The following is a 21,219-nucleotide window of genomic DNA, read 5'->3' as shown; positions in this document are numbered from 1 at the left end:
CTGCTTACATCTGAAATATAAGTAAAAGTAAAAAGTGATGATGTAAATATAATGATTGACTTCATACCGATGGACACAACTTCCTAATTGTCACATATCTGAAAATTCTGATTTATTTAAATTAATTAATTAGTTATTCGTACACTGTATAAAGTTGTAAATTTGTACAAAGCGATAACCGTTCTTGACTCGGCTGATTGTCGAGACTAGTTATCGCTTGTTATGGAATGATTATCGTTTCACTCTCGTGTCTATTTTTGCTTCCCTCGGAGAAGCAGAAGAAAAGGAACATGGGCTCATCAATTTTCCAAACAGTGGCTTTATTTCCCTTACCGAAGAAATACCTAAAAGTCATAAGACGACATATACAAATATTGTGTCAACTACAAAGGAACTAGTTCTTCTTCTTGTATATTTCAATTTGCTGTATGGCGATCTAAATTCACGAGGTTAAGCCTGAGCGCTTCGTTGAAGTATCAGCGCTAACAAAATCTGACGAATGTTCATCTTTGTCTACCATCAGAAATTTGTTAGCATTTCCACACTCTCCTTTTAGAGAAACGTTGCGACAAAACACGACCTTCTGGCTTCGAGTTGTTAATGGGGAAGAATTGGTCGCACTTAACCTCCCCGAAAAAAATCTAACAGGTCACCAGGATAGGTGTGCTAAATTGTCCGCCTTTCACAAGTTCAACAGGCCGCCTGCAGTTAGTTTAAAGATTTGGGAAACACAATAATTATCGCACGCCATTACAATGATATTTTGTGTTGAGTTAATAACGTACTGGCAAGTCACTGAGATCCAGAACCAAAACTGCCTCGGGTAAATCCACATCCACATCCCAATACACCGCTGAAAAGAAAAGAAACGTTCTCCCCTAAGAATCGTACACCTGTAACACCCTGCGATTTAGCAAACTAGCTTTCAAGTCTTAATTACCTTTCCATAAGACATAAATTGATATATGTCCCTTCTTTTAACCATTTGACCTCCATCTCTCTACAGTTTGAGTATTACATTTTTGCGTAACATAACACTTTACGGTTCGCACAAGCCTTAACCTAATAGTGAAGTCCTTTTTTTGCGTGTGAAATACATAGTCATCTAGAAAAATGGTGCTAGTATTGAACTCTGTAAGGAAACCACCCAAACCTCTTCAAACAGTTAAAAATGTTTCTGCAAAACTGTTTGGTGTAATCGCGTAAGCTTTCTTCTTAAACTTAAATAAAGTTTAATTTACCTGAAGAGTGCTCTGAGAGAACAAGATGCATTATTCAAATAGAGATCTTATAAGACGTTTTAGTGTGTAGTATCGCTATGTATTTTTGCGAGTTAAAACGTACTTTGACGAGCCTGTAAGGCGAGTCAAAGTACAAACGAGTCAAAATACTCAGTGATACCACACACCGAAACGTATAGTAAGTTATTCCCTGGAATGCCTGTGGCAGGCCCACAGGGTTTGCCAGGCTTTCCTTTTTCATCGTCAACGCAAATCGACAAATCGAATTCATTCTTGAAATGTTTGACATTTTTCGTATCTCTTAGCAATGAATGAGTTTCCAGTAATCGGATGTTTGCGCTAGCTAGTTTCGACATAAAATTACACGATTTTGGTCGGAGAACACCGCTCTTTCGCCACCATTTTACCACAAATGGATTTAGGTAAGGTTGATACGAGGGAAGCTAACGTTTTTCTGTGATTAATCATGAAATTTGTGATAAAATCTAGCGATTAACCTCTTACCTGACGTAAGGTTTATTGTGTAATTCTCATTGTGAAATGGTCTCAAAATATCACATAATTAACTACAAATCGCTAAGAAAACACCCAGCACAGTTTTATTAATTATATTTAAGTGTGTAGAGCCCGTTTTCGTATTTGTTTTCGATAAACAACTTATAGCGACTGAAATTGTACGTCCTCAAAGGTGAGAAGTCGTTGTCAGCGGAAATGCTGTTGCTCTTTGGAGAGATGAAACAAGTGATGAGAAACAAGAAGAGATCAATAGGTTGAGTTCCAGCTTATTTCAGAAGAATCCAAAGATTTTTGAGCTGCCACTCTTCACTGTTCTCAACTACAAACACAATTACGGTTTCTTCAACACAAAAATTTCCTACAGAGATTTCTTCGGCTGATCTAACTGACTAATCATGGTAGTCTACTGTAACTACACAATTCTTTCCAATGCTACGCGCAGTAGCCAACGCATCCTACGGAATCGTCTTTAGGCGTCTTAGCTGTTATTCAACTGCTTTATTTCAAGCGCGTTTCTTACAAAGCGAAAAAGTAAGGCAGATAAAAAAACAGCCCGCGCAGCCGACCGATTAAACAGTTTTTAAGGAAAACGTTACTGACAGCGAACGCGTACTGGCAGGTTACTGAGATACAGAACCAAAACTGACTCAGGCCAATTCGCATCCGCTGGAGAGAAAAGAACCGTTCTTGTCTAAGAAACTTGCACCTGTATATTTTTGTACAATAACAAACGGTCCACATCAGCCCTGGCCTACACGGATCTGTTGACTGCTCTTCAAGTTTAAATAAAGCTTCTATCATCATCTTTATTGTTATCACCGTTATTATTCACTTTAGAGCTATTATCATAATTGCTATCATCATCATTATCATAATTAATCAAGGTAGAGACTGAATGAGATTCCCCGACACCAACATAGAAATAGGAAAGATTCTTCATTAACTTAAATATATTTTTTGACTTAGCTGAAAGTTTCCGCGAATTGGGTCAACTTGTAAACCGTTTGAATTATCGATGGTTTGAAAATAGAAAAAAGGTTGACCCTTATGGTGAAATCCATCACCTTAATGGATTACAGATTCGAACCTGTTTGCTTTGCTTAAAAAATTTAATTCATCCATTTACCAAGTTATCAACGCTTACCAAATTTCACCTCGAAAACTTAATGGAGTATAACAAAGGCCCAGGGGACCATTACATAGCTTCCTCATCCATGACGATAAACTAAACGAGTTTGGTTTTTACCATTAAATCTTTTAACCTCTAGGCTGCCCACATGCAAATATTCTATGACATATATATGACTTCCAAATTAAGCTCGGTTCTATTGTAAAAGTCAAACGCAACTCATCACACCCACAGTTCACAGACTCTAACAGACAGAGGAAGAACTCCATAAGTTGAGTAGAATACATAACCTAATCCCCATGTTGCCATACATCATTGCTTTCAAGATGTCTGCTCATATTTGGATTTTTGTTTTGAAAGAAGTTTGTATTGAAAGAAGTTCAGCTGAAGTAAAAAGTATAATCGCAATACTTGAATAGCAGTGCTCATGTCTAGAGTTCGGGGTGCTTTACAGTCAAAAACTCAATAAGAAAACATGGTGACATATACGGACAAATAAAACTACATCAAGTTTATAGTAAAACCCACAAAGACGCATTTGTGATTCTAACCGCCAGTAAGTAGAAAAATAATTCGGCCTAACCCAGACACCTTAAGGACAAATATTAATAGTTTTGTTTTTGAACAGGTTTGAGTGTTCCATTCAAAGTTCTAACTCTTTTAGTGTTATTACTGATGAACCAATACTCTATCTAAATATCAAGCTTGAAAGTTATTTCGTTGCAAAATTCAAGTCGATGTAAGGTAAAAAAAAGTAAAGTTTTAGGAGTAACAAATAAAGCAGTTGATAGGGTTCCACTACGTACTCCTTTGGAAGCCATGGTATCATTTTTAAAATTAAGATCTCCTGGTCAGGAGTCGCAGTTATCCATAGTAGACGTTACCATTGTTGTTCGCTTGAAATTTACGAAAAGTATCTGACGAGTCTCTTGGCCGAGATAAAACGCCGCATCATTACAGCGACGATATTTTTGACAATCTTTCATTGTATCTGTTGTAACTCGTGAAAATGCAGCTAGGAATCGTTCTGCGATAGAGGGCAAGACTGCCAATATCTTGACTTCGCAAACGGGACTTTCAGTGCGATGCTTGACGAGTTGGCTTGAAATTTACGAAAAGTATATGACGAGTCTCTTGGTCAAGACGAAACAACGCATCATAACTACTAGGAGATTTTTTTTCACAAGACTTTGAAAATTTTCATTATAGATACTATTGTTCCACCTTTATCGCAAAATATATTTTTAAGGCCTTACAGCACGAAGAAGAGAAATGCATTGGGATATGAAAAAAAAAAAAAAAAAAAAAGGAGCAAGAACCTCAATCAGGAAGCTAGTGTGTCTTCTTCTTCTGTGATGTTTCTCATACTTGAGCGCGCGCGCCGTTTCACTTTACGCACTTTCACTATTTCTTCTGAGTTTCGAGTGGGTTTTAGAATTAACTGTTGTCAGATAGCATGTCACTAGGAAACTTAATCAATGACACTGTGGTGAACTCGTGGATAAACTCTGCAGAGTTTTACTAGTTGTCTGTATTCATTATTTTGCCTGGTCAAATTTAGGTTGAAAAATAAACTTGAAATTTAAATCTTACCCTTCCACAAATGATGAAGTTCTTAAGGGGAGGGGGCCGTCAGTCGTTAAAATTTTGTTCACTGGGTTATTCTGCGGAACATGTCCAGTACAAAATTAGCTGTCATCCCCACTAAAAGTGAGTGATAACAACTGATTTACTAATAAGGACCGATGGCTCGGTGGAATTTCAACTTTTCTCTAATAAACCGTAGAGACGGAGTTCTGGAAAGTTTCTAAAAAATAACTATGAATTACTTTTGATAATTACCGTACTAGTATTATGATTATTATCGTCATTATCATTATTGTTCTAGTTATTATTATTATTATTATTATTATTATTATCATTATTATTATCGTTGTCACTGCTATTCTCATCGTCAATGATATTTTCGTTTTCATCATCATTTGTCACACCACTTACTCCATAATGATGTGCATATTTGAACCAAATCCTGTTTAGTACATTTAAACCTGTCTTGGTTTTGCAGTTTTTAAGCTTTCTCGCAGTCATTAAGAGAAGGAACTTTTCGAGGAAGGAATCATGTTTGTCTTCCTGGCACTGTTGTTTTACGCGACCCTTGCATTTTCTGAGGCGAAAAGAGCTGACAAAGGTGAAACAGGAGGGCTGGGAAAAATAATTTTCCTTCCGAGGATAAACTTATTGGCCGACTTTCAAGAAAAGGAGAATAGCATCTTTGATCCACTTTCCCCAAAATGCATCACAAAAAAAACCTTGAAGTCGTCAAGCAGCAAGTTCCACTATTATAAAAGTACCAAAGCATTGTATAAGTCACTGGCCATCGAGTCAAGCTTGAGTGCCTCGTTAATCTCCTCGTTTACTTTGAGCGCTACTGTATCAGTGGCAACAAAGAGCAAAAGCTCAGAGAAAACGGAAGTGAGCGGAATATCTTTGATCATGCAGGCGCTGACGGAAAAGATTTTCGTCGATAAAGATTGCCTTCTGAGTTCCAAAAGGTTCTCCCTAAAAGAAGAGTTCCTGAAACATTTGGATAGGTTGCCATTAAAGATCGAGAAACCTTGGTTTCACCATTCTTGGAAGCCATATAGCGATTTCCTGGAGACATACGGCTCTCACGTCATAACGTCTGTGGAGACCGGATAAAGGTTCGAGCAAATGGTGTTCGCAGAGAGCTCTGAATCTTATAGCAAGAGAGATTTCCAGGTTAGAGCCTGTATTTCGGCTGCAGGTCCCACATCCTATGGAGAGCTTGATGTTGCTGCTTGTTCTAACGTGAGCGAGAGTGAAAAATCCGAGGCAACCAAGATGAGTACTAGCGAGACACGGTTCGTCAGGGGAGGACTACGTGATACAAACAGCGCGCTCACCAAAGGAAAGGCGTCCGCGGAACTGATTAAGAAACTTTTGAATTTAGCTAAAAAGTCACCTTCGCCTGTGCAGCATACTTTCATGCCGATCTGGAACATATTACAAAGACGTCTCAAACCAGGTTCTCCAAATTACGTCCGAGCAATAAACCTTCAGTACTACTACAGTGGTTACTTGGACTATGGCTGCTATTACAGTACTTGCGGTACACTTCAAATTCAAAAGTTCGACTACACCGAACAATCAACGAATGAAAATCCAGAATTCGAATGTACTCTCGCTAAGGAAGGTTGCCATGACGATGACGATTGTCATTACGTAGTTGGTGTTTGGTGCAGTTGTTTGGGAGATTCGTGTGTTCACTACAGTTCGGAAAAACGAATTACAGGTCAAATCAAAGAAACGGCATACATCAACAGGCACACCTGGGACTGGAAAGGATGCGATTGGAAAATCTGGGGGTCAGTTTGTGAGTGCGACAACAAAGATCGCAATAAAAGGAAGGTTGTGCGGTACTTACCCATCACCTCCAAAGATGCTGGAAAACATAAAGCACATGGGAACGGAACATACCTCGAGCCAAAAGATCCAGTTCCGCGTCAGGGGTGGAGAACCCCAACACCTAATACCGCTGAAGATGCTGCCAAGCCCTCAAAACCTGGCAGTACCAAGCACCACACAGCAAATCATCCGATTCAAAATCAACGAAAGGAAGAGGAAGAAGAAATGTGATCTTTCTCTTATCTTGCATGTACTCACTGAAATGGCGAGCACCTAACAAAAATTAAAAGAAAAACTGGACTAATAGAACAGTCGGCCATTCGATCGGAGTTGGACAGCTGTATTTACAACATTTAGCGATCACTTAAGTAGATTTTTAAAATGCAAATCCAGTTAAAATATTAAAATAAAAGAGAGTGCATCCACCTGAATCAAACCCATTCTTGTTAAGGGAAAGGGGAAAGGGGAAAGAATACATTGGCAATAATTATCAAAATACAGAACTGTAGCTGGCCCTATTTCTGTACTTGCTTCAGTTTCTGGTGAAAAAGGAATTACCAAACCATTACTAAAGTGTCCCGTTTAAAGACCGTGGTGAATCATATACACGTTTGATAAATGGCAACCCAATAAAAACAGGAGCTGTACATGTGATGCTACTGAGGCCGAGCACCGTATACCACATGTGGGCAAAGCCACGGATTGGACAACTTTTTCGGTCCTATTCAAGACGCAAACCGGGGTCGGACATTGAAGCGAAATAAGAGATAACTCGTTAATTAAGAAAAAAAAAACAGTCACGTGTACTTATTGATCAAATGAAGTGAAACAATGACAGTTGGGGGTCCAAAATTGGTTGTGGATTGGTTTGCCGTACCTTTCCTTGGTTAAAAAATATGTTCGTTGTCGGTTTAAAATCGGTTGTGGATTGGTTTGGCGTACCTTTCCTGGGTTAAAAATACGTTCGATGTTATTGATCATGATTATTGGCTAATATGAACCGTGATAGAGGTATCCCAGTCATCCACAAGGCATTGCGCACCTTGTCCTTTAAATGTCAAATGGGGTCTATCATCCAAGTGCATACGAGGGATTTTTTGACCGTTGGGGGTTTAAAATCGGTTGTGGATTAGTTTTCCGTAGCTTTCCTTGGTTAAAAAAATACGTTCGTTCTCGGTTGGGGGTTTCAAATCGGTTGTGGATTGGTTTGCCGTACCTTTCCTTTGTTAAAAATATGTTCGATGTTATTGATCATGATTATTGGCTGAGATGAACCGTGATAGAGGGATCACAGTCATCCACGAGGCATTGCGCGCCTTGTCCTTGAAACGTCCATTAATTAGAATCTTCGATGGCATCTCGCATTCCTTCACATCAGTGGAAGACCTACAGCCAAGGAGAAAAACTTCAACTTCAATGGCATCTCGCATTCCTTCACATCAGTGGAAGACCTACAGCCAAGGAGAAAAACTTCAACTTGTGGAATGATAGGAAGGATACTTCCAGCATCAAGGGTCTAGCTAATAGCCAATTTGCAGAGATTCTGCTGCATCAAAGCGTCGACAAGCTTCGCGCGAGGTGCAGGTCACAAGAGGCAAATGACCAGCTAAAACTTGAAGTATTCAGTTGAGAGGCTTGCACAACCCCTGCCATTCGCAAGCGATTTTAAACATCTACCTTCAGACATTAGTTACATACATACATATATACAAACAGCATGCATACATACGTTGGCTGACCACTCTCCATGGGGGCTTTTCATGGCCAATTCTCACCCATCCCACCCCGGGGAAGGACATCCACTACACAGTAACCTCGTGCGTGGGAAATTAACGTCTCCTACCCGTAACCTTGCAGGAGACGGGGCCTACGGTTTATTCGTCCATATCCGAGAAGGCTACAATGTCTATCCATTTTTGATTATAGAAAGGTAGCAAATTCTCCTCACTTATTTTAAAACCATGAGTATCTGTCCGGCCGGGGCTCGAACCCTCGACCTCCCGCACAACACAATCCGGCGCTCTAACCAATTGAGCTAACCGGGAGGCGGTTAGTTGTGTGATCAAGTGCGTTGGCTTTGGAGAAGATGCCATTTCCCCATTAGTAAGTTCTTGAGCTCAGATAAATCCGGATAATATTGTGTTTGAAAAGGCAATATTTTCTACAGTGCGCTATTTTCGTTTTTTAGTGACCCTTCTCTACCAGAGTAGATAATTCCAGACATATTTTCCCCCAGAACGTCGTCGGGAATCGTCTATTCCCTTCTTTGAGCGTATTTTGATACACTGTAAGTTCTTTTAATCATGGAGCGCGTAGGATTTGTTCTTAAGGTGCTTAACACATCTGTTTTGCGAATCTTTTCTTGGTAAAAAGTTTTGACACCTTCAGTTTTACAGTGAATGACACCAATATTCCGGTAAAAGATGACGTTGACCTCTTAGGAGTGAAAATTGACAAGAATCTGCAGTTCAACAGCCATGTTAAAAACATTTGTACAAAGGCCAACAATCAAATTAATGTAATTTCCCGTTTTCGAAAAATATACTACAGTACCGACGGATGTGAAATGTAAACTTTACAAGGCCTTTATTGTGTTCCATATTTTAGATATTGCTAAGCAGTTTGGCACTTTTGCGGGGCTCGAAATGGAAATAAATTAGAGCATCTGAACAAAAGGGTGCTCAAGATTGTTCTGGATGAGAAGTCTCTGCACTACCAGGAGCTACTGAGCAAAATTAAATTTAGTGTTCTGTATAGTATTAGGTGACAAGACATGATGAAAATAGTTTTTAAGACAATTCAGTTCGAAAAGATGCCGGGTGTGGAAAGACCAAGCAGAGATCTTCACTCCCATTATTACTAAGCTATGGAATTTGTCTCTCGCTACGCATCAATGGCCTGGATCGTGGAAAAGGGCAAATATCAACCCATTGCCAAAAGTTGATGTTCTAGTGGAAAGAGGGGACTTCCGGGGGATCAACGTAACCCCTGCCATAGCAAGAGCCCTGCAAAAGGCAGTCTATAAGATTCACGGTCAAAGACCGGTAGAAGAACAGCTGCTGGATAGTCAATTCGCCTATAGAGAAGGAGGGAGCTGCACAGATGCTCTACTACTTATCCAGAATAAGATCTGCAAGTTTCTTGATGATCCTAAGTGTAAGGCAGTGCGGATGTTCGGGATGGATTTCAGTAAGGCCTTTGACTCTGTAAGCCATCAACTCCTTGCCGAGAAACTTAAGAGTCTACCACTTAACCCGTATAATATAAACTGGTGGTTAGGTTTTTTGCAAGATAGGAAACAAAGAGTCATTTTCGGGAATCTTGTTTGTAATGGGAAAACAGTTAACAAGGGCACAACCCAGGGTAGTGTTTCAGGACCTTATCTGTTCAATATATTTCTTAACGATCTGGAAATTACATTAGGGAACGAGACACTTGGTTTCAAATACGCTGATGACTGTACGATTATTGCTCCGGTATATTATGATATAGATCACTCTGTAGACATAATAAGTCAGTTTTTACAGTGGACAGGCCAAATAGAATGACTTCAAATTCTACTAAATGTAAAGAGCTTATTATGTACGAAAAAGGTCACACTGCTGAGGCCTACAAAAGTATTTTTGGCATACCACAGACTAGTACATTAACCATTCTAGGCCTCACGTTTCAGCCGAACTGCAAATTCAGTACTCACCTAAAAGAAAAGTTGGGTAAAGCTAATAAATGTTTATACGTTCTCAGATGCCTCCGCAAACAAGGATGTAGCCAAGCAGAAGTCGATGTTTTAGTTAATTCCATTGTCCTACCTAATATTACTTATGCTCTATCTGTGTATGGGGCCTCTGAGTCAGAGCTAACTATAGCCCAGCAGTTTTTAGATCGTTGTTTTAAACGTAGTTACCTATCTAAGAAATTAGTAATAGGTGACTTACTTGATGTGCAAGATCACAAAATTTGTAGCAAGGTTTCTACTATCCTTAGCCACTCTCTTAGAGCCTACTTCCCTGAAACCAAGATTACGAGATATAATCTAAGAAATAAATCCCTGTAATGCCCGCCATTCGCACGAACCGTTTTAAGAATACCTTTTTTAATAGAATTGTTTTTAAGTACAATGTAGCTTTGTAAAAGTGTACTTCTTGTATTCGATTTTCGTATTTGTCTCTACGTATATATTTATCTTATTTAGAGATACACCTAAGCTCATTTATATCCTTTTTTAATGTAACATAAGATATGTAATTTTATCTTTTGAACAATAAAAACACTATTATTATTATTATTATTATTATTACTATTAAGTACATACGAGGTCTTTTTCAAATGAGGAATACTGAATACAACCTGCGAGGATCAAGGAATCTAGTTATCCCATATGTCAATACAACCACTTATGGTCTTCACTCCTTCAGATACAATTCTGCAAACATGTGGAACAAACTAAGAGAGAAGCTGAGGTCACTGGCGTCGTTGAATAAGTTTAGAACTAAAATATGTCAAACTTCTTTCGAACATTAACTTTCCTTTGAACATAAATGCAATTGTTACTTATGTAAATATTAGTGTAATGTACTGTATATAATAAACGATTCTATTTGTTTTTATATATTTTATTTACTTATTTTTTTATCTACTTAATTTTTTCCTTTCCTCTTTCTCGGAGAAATTAGCTATACAGCTACTCTTGTAAATCCGAGGTAAAATAAAGGTGATGTATGTAAGTATATATGTTAATGAATTTCACCTCGCTTGTTTTACTGGTTTGCCCGCCGGCGGGGCGCGATCTTAAATGGATTTAGTGCCCGACAGTCTTCCTTTTTTTACAGAATTTTCCCTGGCAGCTCTCTCAGAATTTTTGAAATATCGGAACTTTGTCCGTTTTTAAATTACCGTGTTAATTTTGCGTTTGTACGTCTGTAATTGGTAGATAACTAAAGGAACCTTATTTTTTTATGATTAAATAGTGGTCAGCATATTCAGATTCGACTTTTTGCAAAGTTTTAGATATTTTTATGGAAATTGTGAAGTCACCTTGTCGCAAAAATAAGTTGGTTGCGAACCTAACCTGTCACGTTTCGGCTGTTTGCTCTCTGGCGGGGAACGATCTTAAATGGACTTAATGCCCGGCAGTCATACATTTTCACAGAGTGTCCCCTGGCGACTTTTTATGAATTTTTGAAATATTAGGATTGTATGGATCAGAGAGTTCATCGGAGTTTTAAATTTCCTCTGATGTGCGTTCTTAGTCTGATTTGGACCAGACTTTCTCTTTTTGGAGAAAATAAGTGATCACGCTATATGAATATGTTTTTGATTGATTTGAAGTTTCCATATTTTGCTTGTAAATTAACTGAAGAGGCCTTCAAACTTCTAGCAAAGTATAACTCCGTGCGTTAGGTTGGTGCAGTCGTAGCGCACTTGAAAAAGAACCTCACGTTCACACTTTGGATTGCTTTTCTTTCATGTAGTTATGCAAAATAGAGTATTTGAAAGCAATGGAACCATTTTGAAGCATATCCAAAACCCTTCTCATGAGAAAAATTAAGCGGACCCGTCCTTGAAGGCATTTGTCTGGAATTATTTGAGTAAAATGTATTTTCCCGATAGGATAGTAGTTCTCATGATGGCAGTTGATTTAACTCGAAAAGAATGGCGATGGCAATGTTTTTGCAGAACTAGTGAGAGAATACTGTTTATAACACAGAATAAGTACTTTCAATGACTGCGCTTTGAAGCAAATGTATTTTATATCAAAAAGACAAAAAAGGTTCTCCTCTACGTACCTGTAGCTTGTCAACGACCTCTTCCGTCTGTCAGTTCTGTTGAGTGACCAATTCTGATGCGATGATCGAACTATATTAGATCTCTGTCGAGTGGCAATTAACAACTGGTTCAGGCTTTAGCGTGCACTATCGAGTTTTATAGTTCACCACTAAATTTTCTCCGATCTTATTGGTTTAAATCGATCACGTGACGCGATAGTGTTCATCCGTGGAGAGACACTATCAGCCATAGTGCCCGTCCGCGGAAAATGCCGGATGGATAGTGCCCGTCCGCGGAAATTACCCGGATGGATAGTACCCGTCCGTGAAAAATTTTCTCGTATTATTTAACCAATGTCCGGTTGCGAGTAATTGACATTTGTGACAGGCCGTACGCATGAATAAACATTTGATTGATTCGCATTTTGGTGGGTTTTGACTGTTTTTCAACTGGCGCGCGGAAGAAAATTTAGTGGTGAACAATGAAGACAATAGAGTGTTTATGTCTCGGAACTATCGGTCTGATAGTTGCCCCTTGGAAATTTGATGTTTTTAAAACTAGCATATTTGTTTTAAGAACATCAAATTTCCGCGGGGCAACTGTCAGCCGATAGTTCCTCGACAGAAACACTCTATTGTTTAAATGGAGCACGCGGGAAGTTAGGAGAGCACGAAAGAAGCGTAAGAGTTGCCCGAGGCAAAAGCCGAGGGCAACTCTAGCTTCTTGAGTGTTCTCCAAACTTCCCACGTGCTCCATAACTCAATAGCGCACAGCTGAAAGCATGAACCAATTGTTTTAGAACATAGCAGGTGGAATTGTGCATCAAATCCGACGCGAAAAACGGACAACAATATCAATTAAAGCGAATCGTAACGGCGCTGATGCCGAATCTCCTTTTCCGTTGTTTTTTTTCCTTTTTCTGCCTCATTTAAGAACTCTAGCCCAAGGGAAAAGGTCGAAAAACTGTCTTCGTTTTGGGACTAGTAGGCCGAGTCTCTGTTTGTATCCATTATTGCCGCAAAATATATTATTTTTCCCCGCGCTAACAATGGCCGCTCGCGCGAAAAAAAAATTTCTGGCGAAGCGATTTGCTCACGCTATTAGCGTGCACTATCGGGATTTTGAGCACGCTTACGTAAACTGATTTTGATTGCGCGGCTCTGCTAGCTATGTTCTAAATTACGCGTAAAAACGGGATTGGTTAACCAGAAGGAGAACCAAACCAATTTCCTTCCAGGAGGGAAAGGCGTGCTAGGAGGGGTAAAGAGGTTTCGACACTAAATCATCTGTCACCGACAGGTACTAAGTGGTAATATTCCTTGGAATTCCTGCCTTCATTATGGCAGTCTTGCCCTCTATCGCAGAACGATTCCTAGCTGCATTTTCACGAGTTACAACATATACAATGAAAGATTGTCAATATTGTTACTCCTACCACTTCACTTTTTTTCACCTTACATCGACTTGAATTTTGCAACGAAATACCTTTCAAGCTTGATATTTAGATAGAGTATTGGTTCATCAGTAATAACACTGAAAGAATTAGAACTTTGAAGGGAACACTCAAACCTGTTCAAAACAAAAAACTATTAATATTTGTCCTTAAGGTGTCTGGGTTAGGCCGAATTATTTTACCACTTACTAGCGGTTTGAATCACTAATGCGTCTTTGCGAGTTTTTCTATAAACTAGATGTAGTTTTATTTGTCCGTATATATCAACATATTTTTCTTACTGAGTTTTTCACTGAAAAGCACTCCGAACTCTAGACATGAGCACTGCTATTCAGGTATTGTGATAATACTTTTTACTTCAGCTGAACTTCTTTCAATGAAAAACTCCAAATATGAACAGATATCGTGGAAGCTATGATGTATGGCAATATGGATAAGTTGATTTTTTAGTAACTAAGTTAGGTTATGTATATACTCACCTTATGGAGTTCTTACTCTCTCTGTCAGAATCTGTGAACTGTGGGTGTGATGCGGTGCGTTTGGCTTTTACGATAGAACCAAGCTTAATTTGGAAGTCATATGCCATAGAATATTCGCATGTGGGCAGCCCAGAGGTTAAAAGATTTAATGGTAAAAACTAAACTCCATTAATCTATCGTCGTGCATGAGCAAGCTTTGTAATGCCCCCCTGGGCCTGTGTTGTACTCTATTAAGTTTTCAAGGGGAAATTTGGTAATCGTTGATAACTCAGTAACCGGATGAATTAAATTATTTAAGAAAAGCAAACAGGTTCGAATCTGTAATCCATTAAGGTAATGGATTTGACCTTAAGGGGTCAACCTTTTTTCTACTTTGAAACCATCAATAAGTCATACGGTTCGCAAGTTGGCCCAACTGGAGGAAACTTTCTGCTAAGTTAAAAAATATATTTAAGTTAGTGAGTAATCTTTCCTATTTCTGTTTTGGTGTTGGGGAATCGTATTCAGTCTCTACTTTGATTAATTTTGATAATGATGATGATAGCAATTATTATAATAATTCTAAAGTGAAAAATAAGGATGATAACAACAAAGATGATGATGGAAGCTCTATTTAAACTTGAAGAGCAGTCAGCAGATCCGTGTAGGCCATGGCTGATGTGGATCGTTTGTTATTGCACAAAAATATACAAGTGCTACAGGTGCAAGTTTCTTAGGTAAGAACGGTTCTTTTCTCTCCAGCGGCGTATTGGAATGTGGATGCGAATTGGCCCGAGGCAGTTTTGGTTCTGTATCTCAGTAACCTGCCAGTATGTTTTCACTGGCAGTAACTTTTTCCTTAAAACCTGTTTAACCGGTCGGCTGCGCGTGCTATGCTTTTTATCTGCCCCAATGCTTTCGCTTTGTAAGAAATGCGTTAAAAATGAAGCGGTTGAATACTAGACACGACGCCAAAAGACGATTCCGTAGGATGCGTTGGCTACTAACCGTAGCATTGGAAAGAATTATGGAGTTACAGTAAACTAGCATGATTAGTCAGTTAGATCAGCCGAAGAAATCTCTGTAGGAAATTTTTGTGTTGAAGAAACTGTGACTGTGTTTGTAGTTGAGAATAGCGAAGAGCAGCAGCTCAAAAACCTTTGGATTCTTCTAAGGCAAGCTCGAACTCGACCTACTGATCTCTTCTTGTTTCTATCACTTGTTTCAATTCTCTACAGAGCAAAGCATTTCCGCTGACAACGACTTCTCACCTTTGAGGACGTATAATTTCAGTCGCCACAGTTTGTTTATCAAAAACAAATACGAAAACAGGCTCTACACACTTAAATATAATTAATAAAACTGTGCTGGGTTGTTTCTTACCGACTTTAAGACCATTTCGCAATGTCAGTGACACAATAAACCTTACGCCAAGTAAGAGGTTAATCGGTAGATTTTATTACATATTTCATGGTTAATCACAGAAAAACGTTCGCTTCCCTCGTATCAACCTTACCTAAATCCATTTGTGGTAACATGGTGGCGAAAAAGCGATGTTCTCCCACCAAAACCGTGTATTTTTACGTCGAAACTAGCTAGCGCAAACACAAGGATCCGATTACTAGAAACTCATTCATTGCTAAGAGATACGGAAAATGTCAAACATTTCAAGCATATCAAGAATTAATTAGATTTGTCGATTTGTGTCGACGATGAAAAAGGAACGCCTGGCAAACCATGTGGGCCTGCCACAGGCATTCCACGGAATAACTTATTATACTCTTCGGTGTGTGGTTTCACTGAGTATTTTAACTCGTTGTTTGTACTTTGACTCCCCTTACAGGCTCGTCAAAGTACGTTGTAACTCGCAAAAATACTCAGCGATACTCAACAATAAAACGTCCTATAAGATTTCTATTCGAATAATGCATCTCGTTCCGTTAGAGTACTCTTTAGGTAAATTAAACTTTATTTAAGTTTAACAAGAAAGCTTACGCGATTGCACCAAACAGTTTTGCAGAAACATTTTTAACCGTTTGAAGAGGTTTGGGTGGTTTTATTTCAGAGTTCAATACTAGCGCTGTTTTTACTAGATGACTATGTATTCTACACGCCAAAAAAGGACTTTACCATTAGGTTAAGGTTTGTACGAACCGTAAAGTACTATGTCACGCAAAAATGTAATACTCAAAATGTAGAGAAATGGAGATAAAAAGGTTCATAGTAGGGACATATATCAACTACAAATAAGCTATGTCTTATGGAAGTTAATTAAGACTTGAAAGCTAGTTTGCTAAATCGCAAGGTGTTACAGGTGTAAGATTCTTGGGGGAGAACGTTTCTTTTCTTTTCAGCGGTGTATTGGGATGTGGATGTGGATTTACCCGAGGCAGTTTTGGTTCTGTATCTCAGTTACTTGCCAGTAGGTTATTAACTCAATACAAAATATTATTGTAATGGCGTGCGACAATTATTGTGGTTCCCAAATCTTTAAACTAACTGCAGGCGACCTGCTGAACCTGTCAAAGGTGGACAATTTAGCACACGTATCCTGGTTACTTGTTAATTTTTTTCGGGGAGGTTAAGTGCGACCAATTCTCCCCCATTAATAACTCGAAGGATCCAGCAATCCAGAAAGTCGTGTTTTGTCGTAACGTTTCTCGAAAAGGAAAATGTGGAAATGTTAACCAATTTCTGATGGAAGCCAAAGATGAAAATTCGTCGCATTTTGTTAGCGCTGATACTTCAACAAAGCGCACAGGATCAACTTAGTGACTTTAGGTCGCCAAACAGCAAATTGAAATATACAAGAAGAAGAACTAGTTCCTTTATAGTTGACGCAGTATTTGTATCTGTCGTCTTATAATTTTTATGTATTTGTTCTGTGAGGGAAATGAAGCCACTGTTTGGAAAATTGATGAGACCATGTTCCTTTTCTTTTGCTTCTCTGAGGGAAGCAAAAATAGACTCGAGAGTGAAGAGATAATCATTCCATGACAAGCGATAACTAGTCGAAAATCAGCCGAGTCAAGAACGGTTATCGCTCTGTACAAATCTAGCAATTTATACAGTTTACGTATGACTAATTAATTGATTTAAATAAACCGGAATTTTCAGATATGTGACAATTAGGAAGTTGTGTCCTTCGGTAAGAAGTCAATTATTATATTTACATTATCACTTTTTACTTTAACTTATATGTCAGATGTAAGCAGACTCTATCATCGAGTTAGCCCAACGTAGTATAACCTTTTCGCATGATTTAAATTCGCTCTCAGTGAAACTGAAAAGATTCACCCGTCGAATACAAAGTATTTTTGAATGCCTTTTCCTTTCTTTTTCTAATTTTTTTATTCATGAATTAATTTTTGTATGAACTACAGTAGTTGTTTGTAGAACTTCAGAAGAGGAATGCCGGCCACTTCAGTTTTAATTTACTGTCCAAACTAGGGGAATTGCCAATGGGCAACCAAGGTTTGGCCCAGCACTGTCTATAGTAGGAGTGTGTCAGTAATGATAGAAGCAATACTTAATTAGAGATTAGGCGTATGCGTCTACTTTGAACACTGGGGAACTTCCAGTGTATGCAATTGTTATATGCAGATTGAAATGCACCGGGAACTACATTTTGGACAATTAAAACTGAGTTTAGACCTCATCCATTTTTCAGTGAAATAACAGTGGATAGGCTCTGGTAATTGTTCCCGAAATGGAAGGAGACAGGAGAATCATTTTGGAGAGTGGCACAAATTTCGAAATATTTGGAGGGGAGTCAGTAAAGAGGAGGATACCAAATCTTTCAAATCACCTGAGACTACACACGAAATAAAAGGTGAGTGAACTTGATTTTTCTGACTGCAATTTTATCGATTAAAACGTGACTAATGGCACTTTTTATGCAACATTTCTTTTGATCAAATGATTCAAACCAAAACCAGTCCGTGAAGATAAAAAGATGGAAAACTTAATCTTATTATATTGCTGGCAGTGCCCGTGGGCAATGTGAAGCGAATCTTGCGTTCTGATTGGCTACCAGAGTGGGAAAAATGGGCCCATCTTAACCGTTCGGGATTTCCCGCTTTGATCCTCCGCAAGACAAAAAAATGTCTCGGAGCAGACCTGCAAAGTTCCTAATTTTTGGACCGTAATCGGTGATAGAGTTGCAAAAGCGGAAGAGGACTGTCTAAACAAAGAAAACTTAAACGACTATCGTGGTTTATTGTGCTATAAAAACAGTTATATTGACCAAGCTTGTTCGGTCAGGATGGCTGAATATTGGTCTCGTTATTTTTGGATTGTCAGCCTGTTAGCAAACACCAGATAGTGAGCCAAGGATAAGACATCGATGCGTGTGATTGCAGAATAAGACTTCAAGATGTAGTGAACTAGTCCCCTAGTCAACCACGCCTCTGTTTTTGTTTATATACGGGCAACTTCAGAGAAAATTGTCCATATTACACCCAACGCAAGGCAGGAGTCGTGCTGGCCTGTCATACATACATACATACATACCTTTATTTCACCTCGGATTTACAAGAGTAGCGGTATTGGTAATTTCTCCGAGAAAGAAGTTTGAAGGTCTGTTCAGTTAATTTACAAACAAAATATGGAAACTTCAAATCAATTAAAACCATATGCATATAGCGTGATCAGATACCACTCTCTTTCTTCCAGCCAAAATTCCCGTATCAAATTTCTCCAAATTGGATAAAGTCTGGTCCAAATCAGACTAAGAACGCACATCACAGCAAATTTAAAACTCTGATGAACTCTCTGATCCATACAATTCCAGTATTTAAAAAATTCATAAAAAGCCGCCAGGGGGACATTCTGTGAAAATGTATGACTGCCTGGCATTAAGTGCATTTAAGACCGTGCTCCGCCAGAGGGTAAACAGCCGAAGCGTGACAGGTCAGGTTCGCAATCAACTTATTTTTGCGACAAGGTGGCTGTTCAAAATTTCCACAAAAATATATAAAACTTGGCAAAAAGTCGAATCTTAATATGCTGACCACTATTTAATCATAAAAAAATGAGGATTCCTTAAGTTATCTACCAATTACAGGCGCACAAACGCAAAATTAAGGATAGTTGTAGCAGACATAAAGTGTTTTCATGGTAACACGGTAATTTAATCAAGAATAAGTCATTGATACATTACATTTGAATGAATTTTGAAGATAATTAAATTCCAATGGGTAACTCCCGGATACAGTTGAAACTACTTGGTACTACTTTGAACTGCTGGGGTGATGTTGGCTGCAGAATTCACATTTTAGCTATCGGTCAGTACAAAATGCAGACTGCGAACCGGATACGAAATGAAGACTAGGTACAAAATGGAGACTACAGACTGCAGATTGGGCACAGAATACAGACTGGAAATTTTGAAACCCGTTTTTTGGAAAAGTTTTTGTACATTTGCTCTTGAAGGTGGAATGATGAAATTGATTGTAACAGTTGGTGCTGTTACGTGCACGAATGACCAAGAAATGTCCGCTAACAAAGCATATATGAAAATAAACTCCCGAGTACGATATATGGCACGCAACAAAAATGTAACAACAAGCAGTTACCCATTTTAACTATTATTTAATTAGTTTTACATTGTTTAATCTACTTAGGTTAGAGATTAAGTTAAGCAGTTCATAAAGCAGGCTTACAATCCTTCATGCCGTGTAAGTGTTCGTCGTCTTGATCAACTTCCAATTGCAACATCCGCCGACAGAAATTCTTTCGGAGGACCTCATAGCGATCTCTGTATTCTTTATCTTTTTCCCTTCTCGGCTATCGTCTTTTTCATCTCTTTCTTCTCTCCGGATATCGCAAGGTCAAAAGGTCATAGCCTCGTCACATCATAGCTTCCACAAGTTCAGTCAGCAAGCCACGAAGTTAAGCCCTCGGGCAAATCTCTTTTGTACTTCTCACAAGCCAGCTTTTATACATTTACTTTAGTTATCTAGAATATTCTATTACTATTTATAGCGTATTACAAGTTGTACTATTTTTGGAAACTGCTGAGTCACATGAAAGAAGTTTCTGGAATATTATAGATTATAGATAATTCTAGAATTCTGGGATTGCGTGACAGATTCAGTAAAAATAATTCGATCCTCGTAACAGTGCAAAGAAATTATCTTGTGGCTAATCTCCTCAGAGTATGGGTAAAAATAGTAAAGGAATACGCTTCTAGAGGGGTCTGGTAACTTGTTCCCTCCCCCCACCTCAATCCAAAAATCTTTTCTGAAAGTTTGCTTCCATTTTTGTTAAATCGGACAGATAGGTATCCCTCACTAAATCACATTATAAATACCACAATTGTTAGTGAATTTTCATATGGAAGTCCAAGGCAAAAAAAAAAAATGGAAAATAAAAAAGAATATCTGCATCTTGTTCATCTGCTTCTATGTAGGTTGCTAAATCCATTAGAGGAGAAAGTTTTGAAAAGGAGGAGAATTGAAATCATCGATCAAAAAACCTAACTGGACTGCATTAAATGGATAATTACATAATGTAGAATTTTAAAATATTGCGTCGTATTGTGTTTCGAATTTTCATTCAGTCTGCGTTTTAGGTCTTTTAGAATTTCAGGATATTCCGACTTTCCTACATTTCATTATTGTCAAAAGTGGGTTTCCCCATAGTTCGGCTTCATACGGGCTTTCATGATAAGCTATTGAGCCGTACACTCCCACTTTGGGCGAGAACATATTAAGTACGATTACAACGAGATTTAAGACCAAAATAGAGCAGTACTAAGTCGCATTTGTGTTCCTATGGGCCACGTTACAAACATGTACTACCTGTAAACAATCCCTTACCTCGAAAATCGCTTCTAATTCCTCTCTAGCTGTCCAAATTACTTTCAAAATCACTTAGAAAACATGTCGGATGATGTTTGCTCTTAAAAACCAGTTCGCTTGACTGCCCGACTACCTGAGTACCATTCTTGTTTTGATTTGCTTTGATTTGCTTTGTTTGTACTCATGTACCAGACATCAAGTGTCTTAGCTGAAAATCAAACAGATTTCCTAAACAACTTTCTGACCAAATTTGGTGCAAATTTGATCTAATGAAATCCCAAAATACCTGGGCGCCTTACTAGCATCTTAATTGATTTTAGGCAGCCATTAACATATTAAAACCTTTTAAAAAAAGATCGTTTTTAAACTATAGGTTAGGAAAGGTACGTTTTTTATTGGGGGGGGGGTGGGCCGGGGTATTTTAGAA

At 38.5% G+C, this 21,219-nt stretch overlaps 1 long non-coding RNA gene and 2 pseudogenes across 1 annotated transcript; 2 read left to right on the top strand and 1 right to left on the bottom strand.

Annotated features, from left to right (window-relative positions):
* Positions 1 to 286: 286 nt before the first annotated feature.
* On the bottom strand, positions 287 to 14,207 carry LOC148741881 (uncharacterized). The gene is made up of 3 exons (XR_015996003.1): positions 14,011 to 14,207; positions 12,099 to 12,181; positions 287 to 853 (listed from the first exon to the last, which is right to left on the bottom strand). It is a non-coding gene; the product is annotated as an uncharacterized LOC148741881 (long non-coding RNA).
* Positions 4,751 to 6,785, top strand: LOC148741883 (DELTA-alicitoxin-Pse2b-like; annotated as a pseudogene).
* On the top strand, positions 9,726 to 10,603 carry LOC148741882 (uncharacterized; annotated as a pseudogene).
* Positions 14,208 to 21,219: the final 7,012 nt, after the last annotated feature.

Source organism: Stylophora pistillata, chromosome 1 (assembly GCF_964205215.1).
Source record: "Stylophora pistillata chromosome 1, jaStyPist1.2, whole genome shotgun sequence".
Lineage (NCBI taxonomy): Eukaryota > Metazoa > Cnidaria > Anthozoa > Scleractinia > Pocilloporidae > Stylophora > Stylophora pistillata.
Note: the sequence above shows the minus strand (reverse complement) of the source record. Positions and strands in the feature narration are given on the sequence as shown.